The 7590-nt window shown below is 46.5% G+C and overlaps 1 pseudogene; it reads left to right on the forward strand.

Moving 5' to 3' along the window:
- Window positions 1–4696: 4696 nt before the first annotated feature.
- Window positions 4697–6980, forward strand: LOC119331555 (annotated as a pseudogene).
- Window positions 6981–7590: the final 610 nt, after the last annotated feature.

Below are 7590 nucleotides of genomic sequence, written 5' to 3' on the forward strand. Positions count from 1 at the left end.
GTTTTCTGGCATCGATTTCTGGTTCAAAGAAAGCAGCTAATCACAATTGTTTGTTCAGGCATCAATTAGTGCCTTGTTGGAGTCTGAAAGCTATGTGGTACTTGAGTAACAATGCAATCTTAATAGAGGATTGTACCTATTAATGTTTCTTGGCATTTTGTCATGCCAAAAGGGCACTCCTGTCGCTGTGCATTGCCTTCCCATGACCTTTAAAAGCTGGTTTGTATTCCATATGCGACATGTAACCTTTTGACAGTGAGTACTCCTTGACATTATACACTTGCCACCAAGTTCAGTTTGACTCTCTTCCTAGCTCTTTCATAGTCACTTAGTAAGGACGCAATTTCTGCGTGCTTCTGTAAAATGGCAGAGGGTGGGTACACGAATCAGTTGGAAAAAAAACTATCTTTAGACATGAAACTGTACTCTAGTGAGCTCCAAAGTGTAAAGAAAGACAGTCAGGTATAGTAGCAAAGGCACATTGTGAGTAAGGATTATGGGCTTTTTACGGCTCAGGCAGCGTGCATATTTGAGATATCAAGACCAGTTTTGTGGAGTGGAAATAAATACTCCCTCCGTTCGGACTTACTTGTGTCAGATATGGATGTATCTAGAACTAAAATACATCTAGATACATCCATTTTTGCGACAAGTAATTCTGAACGGAGGGAGTATGTGTGTGTGGTTCCAGCTACCATACTGATTTTCCATCAGCTACATTGTAATCCAAACATATAATGTTTCATGTTTTTTTGCTACTACTACTGTAGCCAGTTCTGAACTTGGTCTGAACTGAGTGAAGCAGAGAGACGCGTTTTAGCTCTCATGTTAGACAACTTGTTCTCAGACTCGGATTCAGAAACGAAAGTCTGCCTAGGCTGACTCGGATTCAAATTGCTTGCCGCCACTTCTCTTTCTCCCGCGTCCTTTATTTTCTTGCTCCTGAAGCAGAGAGACGTCAGCGGCGACACCTGTCGAAAACGAACGTGCGCGTTAGACAACTTGGTCTTGGACTCGGATTCAGAAACGAAACTGCGCGTTTTAGCTATGCCTGCGCCGACTCGGATTCAAATTGCTTCCCGCCACTTCCCCGTCTCCCGCGTCCTTTATTTTCTTGCTCGCCGCGTTTCTCGAATCCCCGATCCATCTGACCCCGCCCTCCGACCAGCCTCCCTCGATCCATCTTCCTCCCCCTCCCAACGCCGGATCGTTGCTCTAGCGATTGCACGGCCGCGACCATGGGCGGCACCACGGTGCTCCCGCCGTCTCTGCTCCCGCGTCGTAGCGCCGCCGCCTCCGCCGACCTGCACTCCTGCTCCTCCCGCGTGCGCGTGAACCCCGCCTTGATGGCGAACCCCGCGGCTGCCAAGAAGCCAAAGCGCCCCGGATCCGTGCGCGGCAAGCAACTGCCGCCGGCGAAGCGCGTACGCGGTGCCTGCTCCGGGGGCCAGCTCCATGTCGCCGTCCCCGCCAACATCAAGAACGGCAGCAAGCTTCCGTCTCCCAGCAGCGGCAAGGATCCGCTCCACTCCTCCGCAATCAAGAACCAGGTCGCCGAATCTCCGGTGAGCTCGACGCAATCGAAGCCGCCGATCAGCATGCGCCAACTGATCGAGAACGCTCGCCTCGTCATGGATTGGGCGCACCCTGCAGCCGAAGAAGAGGCCAGCCATCGGCGGCACATCGAGCGCAGCAGAGCGGAGGCCCGGCGAAAGGTGGAGCAGATGGCGGACATGGTGCAGTTCAACGACCCCTGGATCCATTACTCCGACGTGACCAAGTCCCCTGAGGAGCTGCTCAAAGCAAGACAGCACACATGGCGTTATCAAGCTCACCTCCCGAGATGGCTCGTCGACGGGACTTTGCTCAAGCGATGCAAATCCACGGTTGAGCGCTCGGGTGATCGAAGCAGAGGAAGAAATCATCAGCAGTGCAGGCTTGCTGGTGGTAGTCTTGCATTAGAGGAAGCAAAGCAGAGGAAGCAGAGGAAGCAATTCCTTTCTTGAGTCCGTGTGGGTGAGCCTTCGAGTTAAGCTAGTCCTTCCTAAACCATTCACACATGAGTTTCATTTAATCTTTGCATCTCTAGGTTCTGCACTTAATCACCAAGATTTCTAGTGTTCTTTCAATCCCTTTCAGTCATTAGTAATTTTACAAGAGTGTCAGCAGAGTCTCCATCTAGCTAGGCAGCAAAAACCTTTGTTAAGATGTGTACGGCATAGTTACACTACATCCACACCTGGTCCTAAGTAAGGGTTTAAGTAAATAAAGGGCATTTTCAATAAATCAAAGTAAAGCAGATGAGCCTAAAAAGGAAGCTCGTGTACTGCAATTCCGGCACGAGACAGAGCGTAAAACGCACTCGCCGCAAAATCCAAAACGCCCGTTTGCTACCCGGCTTGCAGCAGGAAAAAAGGAGTAGAATTGAACTTGTCGATACACACAGTAATCATGTGAGCTGCCTAGCGTCTGGAGACTATGCTGACCCTCCTGTAAAATTAATCTTGGCTGACTTGGATTCTTAGGCATTGGCGTCGTGGTGAGTTAAAGTTGCAGTTTCTGACGAGTAGCATTGATTGGTGAACTCTTGTGTGTATGTGTGAGTGAAGCTTTGAGCTAAGCAAGTCCTTGATGTACCGACTATCAAGTCATACTGTAATCAATTTTGGATATGAATGAGAAAATTGTTGGTCTGAATTTTGCAGAGCATTTGAGTAATCTTTTCGTATCTATTTATTCTTGTATGCTTCTGTGGCTTCTTAAAGCATCCTCCTATTAACATTACCATGAATCGTGACAAGCACACGATTCAACCAAGAACATTTCTTTTGTGACTAGTATATTCCAAGTGGCTGTATTTCAGGAGAGGAACAGTTATTTGTTTACACCTCAACAATGCAGAATTTATTTTGTCGCATCAAGAAGGTGCCAAAAAGCATGTTTCCCGGATCCTGATACATGCATCATTGTTACCAACAGCTCATGTGTACTTGCTGTCTGAATTTTGCAACTGCTGCAAATTTGGTTCAGTACAATTGGTGCATATGCCAGACCAGTTTCATGTGACACTGCAGATACTTGACGGCAATGGTGTTTACTTCATTTAATTAACATATTCATTGACATGGATCCACTGAGCTAACATATTCAGTAGTACAATTGCCGCAACTCATGTGTACTTGCCAAATTTGGCAACTTCTGCAAATTTCGTTCCACACAAATGGTGCCAGTATTGAATATATACATACTTGAATATCTGAATTCACCTATTCATTGACATAAATCCACAGGATTACAAGGGAATTACAATGCCTGATACATAACTTGAATTCATATATACAACTTCAATCAATTACAATGGGAAATGTTGGCAACATTCACAGGTGTTGCAGTTCTTCCTCTTCCTCTGCACCTTCAAGCATCATCCGCAGCTTCTCGGCTCCCTTCCTCGTGCAGAGAAATCAGGAGTGCCCATTTTGACATGCTGGGAAATGACATGACCAAGGAGGAGAATAATCAATACTTCAAAGTGGCACAGAGGAGAAGAATCAATAATTGAAACAAAAGAGAAAGGGCTTACCCATGGTTTTTATCCATGCCATTATCAATACTTCAAAACTTCCAGCAAGACATTCAGAATACTAATGGAGTACCTTCCCTGTACAACGTGGGAGGTGATGAACAATCCGGTCACGGTCAGAGCCTGGCACAGCAACTTTATAGGAGAATTTCAGCTTGCGGCAAGATCGCCGGTTTTGTAGGCCAGCTCGGGAGACTGGAGGAGCTCCACTTGGAGTTTTGGACCATAATATCATTTCACCATGCTCAAGCAGTCAACAGACAGCAGACACTCAGTATGGCAAAGGATGGTTAGTCCTTCTTTTGATAGCCCAAACCCTGGTCGGCAGTACCCTAGCAAGGGCATCACTGACAAGTATTCGACTCCTTGCTCGCCTGCTGACAAGGAGCACCTAGGCTGAAAGGGCAGTAAGTTACATACAAGTACCATTAATACAATATGTGCGGGTATCTCCTTATAAAGTTTTTACATCTTTTACATTACCTGTATGATGAATTGTTAACTGCTAGTACTTTCCTTCAGTGTGTCTGTATTACCAGGGCTCTCTCCACATGTGGTTCCAATCAAAATGGCCAAAATTGTTTATTTTCTGACAGTGACTGCTGTAATAGCAGAGAGACTTGTACTTAAAGTACATATTGGTAGTAGGATAAAATAAGTACAACATGACCAACCATACTTACCCAGCAACCCTCGTATTCTTGTAGGTATCCTTCTCTCAAGAGTTGACTTATAATTTTATAATTTGCAGTACACACCCAGTTTCAACTACTTGCAGAAATTTCAAATTAGTTGCTTGCGTCCATTTGCACACCTTTGGACTAAGTCACTGCTCCTCTTCAGTCTTCAGCTTCCAAAAGTATAGCTTTCCTCAAAATAAGAGGAAATCTTACCTACCTATTTGCACATGTTCATCCAGTTTACATAAGGCGACGAGCCATTGAGCACCGCACCACCATCCTCTTCCTGTTTTTCTCATGGCTTCAGTACTAAAAATCTCAGGCGGCTTTTAGTAGTGTTCAGAGCAGTACAACTAGCCAGATGGTTTCAGGCGAGATTCATGAGAACACCATGCAAGAGCTCCGTTCCTTGCCCAGAAACAGCAAAAGTTTATCCATGACTTTCCTTGGATTTGCTGCTGTCCTCCTGCTCTTCTTTGCCTCTCCTACCAGCTCTTGCACGGAGCAGGAGAGTAGCTCTCTCATCAACTTCCTAGATGGGCTCACTCCAGATGGCAACGGTGGTCTCAACGATTCATGGGTGAATGGCACAGACTGCTGCAAATGGGAATGCATCATCTGCAGCAGCGATGGGACAGTCACAGATGTCTTGCTGGCCGCCAGAGGTCTTAAAGGGGGCATCTCGCCATCCCTCGTCAATCTTACAGGCTTGTTGCACCTAAACCTGTCCCATAATTCGCTCGAAGGCAGTCTACCAATAGGATTAGTTTTCTCCAGAAGCATCATTGGCCTCGACGTCAGCTTCAACCGCCTCAAAGGTCATCTACAAGAGATGCAATCCTCAAACCCCAGCCTTCCTCTCCAGGTACTGAATATCTCAAGCAATTCCTTCACAGGACAGTTCCCATTGACAACATGGGAGGTGACGAAGAATCTGGTTGCTCTTAATGCAAGCAATAACAGCTTTACAGGACAAATACCATCTTCTATCTGCATCAATGCCCCATCATTTGCCATGCTTGACCTATCATATAACCAATTCAGCGGCAATATTTCTCTGGGGCTTGGCAGTTGCTCTATGCTGAGAGTGCTCAAAGTTGGCCACAACAACCTTACTGGAGCTCTCCCTGACGGACTCTTCAATGCTACCTCACTGGAGCAGCTCTCCTTACCCAACAATTTCTTGCAAGGAGTTCTTGATGGCTCCCACATAGCAAAACTAAGCAGTCTGACTGTTCTTAATCTTGGATCGACTGGTCTCAGTGGCAAGATTCCGGATTCTGTTGGCCAGCTAACAAGATTGGAGCAACTCTATTTGGACAACAACCATATGTATGGCGAGCTGCCATCGGCCCTGGGTAACTGCTCAAATCTCAGATACATTACCCTCAGAAACAACAGTTTTACCGGGGATCTCAGCAGAGTCAATTTCACCATGTTGGATCTAAAGAAAGCTGATTTTTCAGTGAACAACTTCACCGGTACAATTCCTGAAAGTATCTACTCATGCACCAACCTAGTTGCGTTACGCCTGGCTTTCAATCAATTTCATGGGCAGTTCTCACCAACCATTGGAAATCTCAGGTCCCTATCCTTCTTTTCAATTACCGGCAACTCTTTTATAAATATCACAAATGCACTTCAGATGCTCAAGGGCTGCAAGAATCTCACATCCCTGATGATGGGAACCAATTTCAAGGGTGAAACCATACCACAAGATGAAACATTTTATGGTTTTGAGAGCCTTCAGGTATTGACCATAGATGATTGCCCATTGACCGGGCAAATACCTCTTTGGATATCAAAGCTTGCAAAATTGCTGATGCTAGATTTATCATCAAATCAGCTCACTGGACAAATACCATCCTGGATTGATGGACTGGGCTACCTGTTTGTTCTAGATATATCAAGCAACAAACTTACAGGGGATATACCAGCTGCATTGGCAAAGATGCCGATGTTACTATCAGAGAGAAATGCTGCCAAGTTGGACACAAGGTTCCTTGAGTTGCCTGTATTTTGGACGCCATCACGTCAATACCGGACAGTCGGTGCTTTTCCCGGCAAATTGTGTCTGGACAACAATAATTTCACTGGTGTAATTCCCCCTGAGATTGGTGAGCTAAAAATGCTCGACATCCTGAATTTAAGCTCCAATAGCTTAACTGGTGAAATACCACAAGAAATCTGCAACCTCACAAACCTGCAAATTCTTGATCTGTCGAACAACCAGCTCACAGGTGAAATACCATCTGCACTGAGTGACCTGCACTTCCTTTCCAGATTTGATGTTTCTAACAACAAGCTAGAAGGGGAAGTTCCAAGTGGAGGACAGTTTGATTCTTTTTCAAATTCCAGCTACAGTGGGAATCCAAAGCTATGCGGGCCTATGATCAACAATGACTGCAACTCAAGACCATCTCCAGCCTCTGGGAAGCGATGGAACAACTTGCGTCCTGCATTAGTTATTGGAATCACCGCGGGGGGGCTCATTGCTCTTGTTTTGCTTGCATGCTTCCTTATTGCAAGGTTAGCATATGATGATCACACTGAAAATGTGGTTCCCCTTCGAAGAAGGCGGTGATGGAGATCTTAAGTTCTTAACAGACGCGGTGCTGAAAATCTGGTTCTTATGAACATTGTGCTTTTCTTCCCTCCTGTACTAAGACATGGCTGAAGTCTTCATTGTTTGCCAGGACTTTATGCGCGTCATTCCCAGTTCTCCTCTGCTATGCAAACAGAGCAAGATATTAGTAGATGTCGTAGGCCTCGATCTAGGGTGTAATGTAGTTTCTCGAACTGGATGCGTATAAAAATGTAAGCTAGTATTACCAGCATATACCTCCACGCATGTCATCAATCAAATATTCTAAAGAAGGTAAAATGGTAAATGTTTAAATGCTCTAGTTAGCTAGCCCTCAACGTTTTTCCGCAGAATTGAGTCGACCAAGAACATTATAGCGGGGGATTTGGCTACAGCAGGAGCATAATGTAACAAATGAGGATAGACTGCTCGGACTCGGAAGCTTGAGCTCGAGAACTTACGATTCCCACGCGCATCGTTCTGCATTTCCGCCACAGAGCCGTTCGCGCGCGTTGCCGGCGTCGGCCGCCGGAGCCGCGGCAGCCCCGGCCACGCGCGCTTGGGCGCGGCCTCGTGCCCGTGGGCGAAACCGTCGCTTAGCTCCGCGGCGAGGGCTCGACGCGTAAACGGAGCACGCACGCCGTACCCGAGCGGTGGCGTCCCCGTCGGCCGGGGCGGACGTGCGGCGGTGAGAGGGGAACGGCTATGGATGGGCTAAGGAGGAATTGTCGTGTTTTTTTTTTTTT

This window comes from Triticum dicoccoides, chromosome 7A (assembly GCF_002162155.2).
Source record: "Triticum dicoccoides isolate Atlit2015 ecotype Zavitan chromosome 7A, WEW_v2.0, whole genome shotgun sequence".
Lineage (NCBI taxonomy): Eukaryota > Viridiplantae > Streptophyta > Magnoliopsida > Poales > Poaceae > Triticum > Triticum dicoccoides.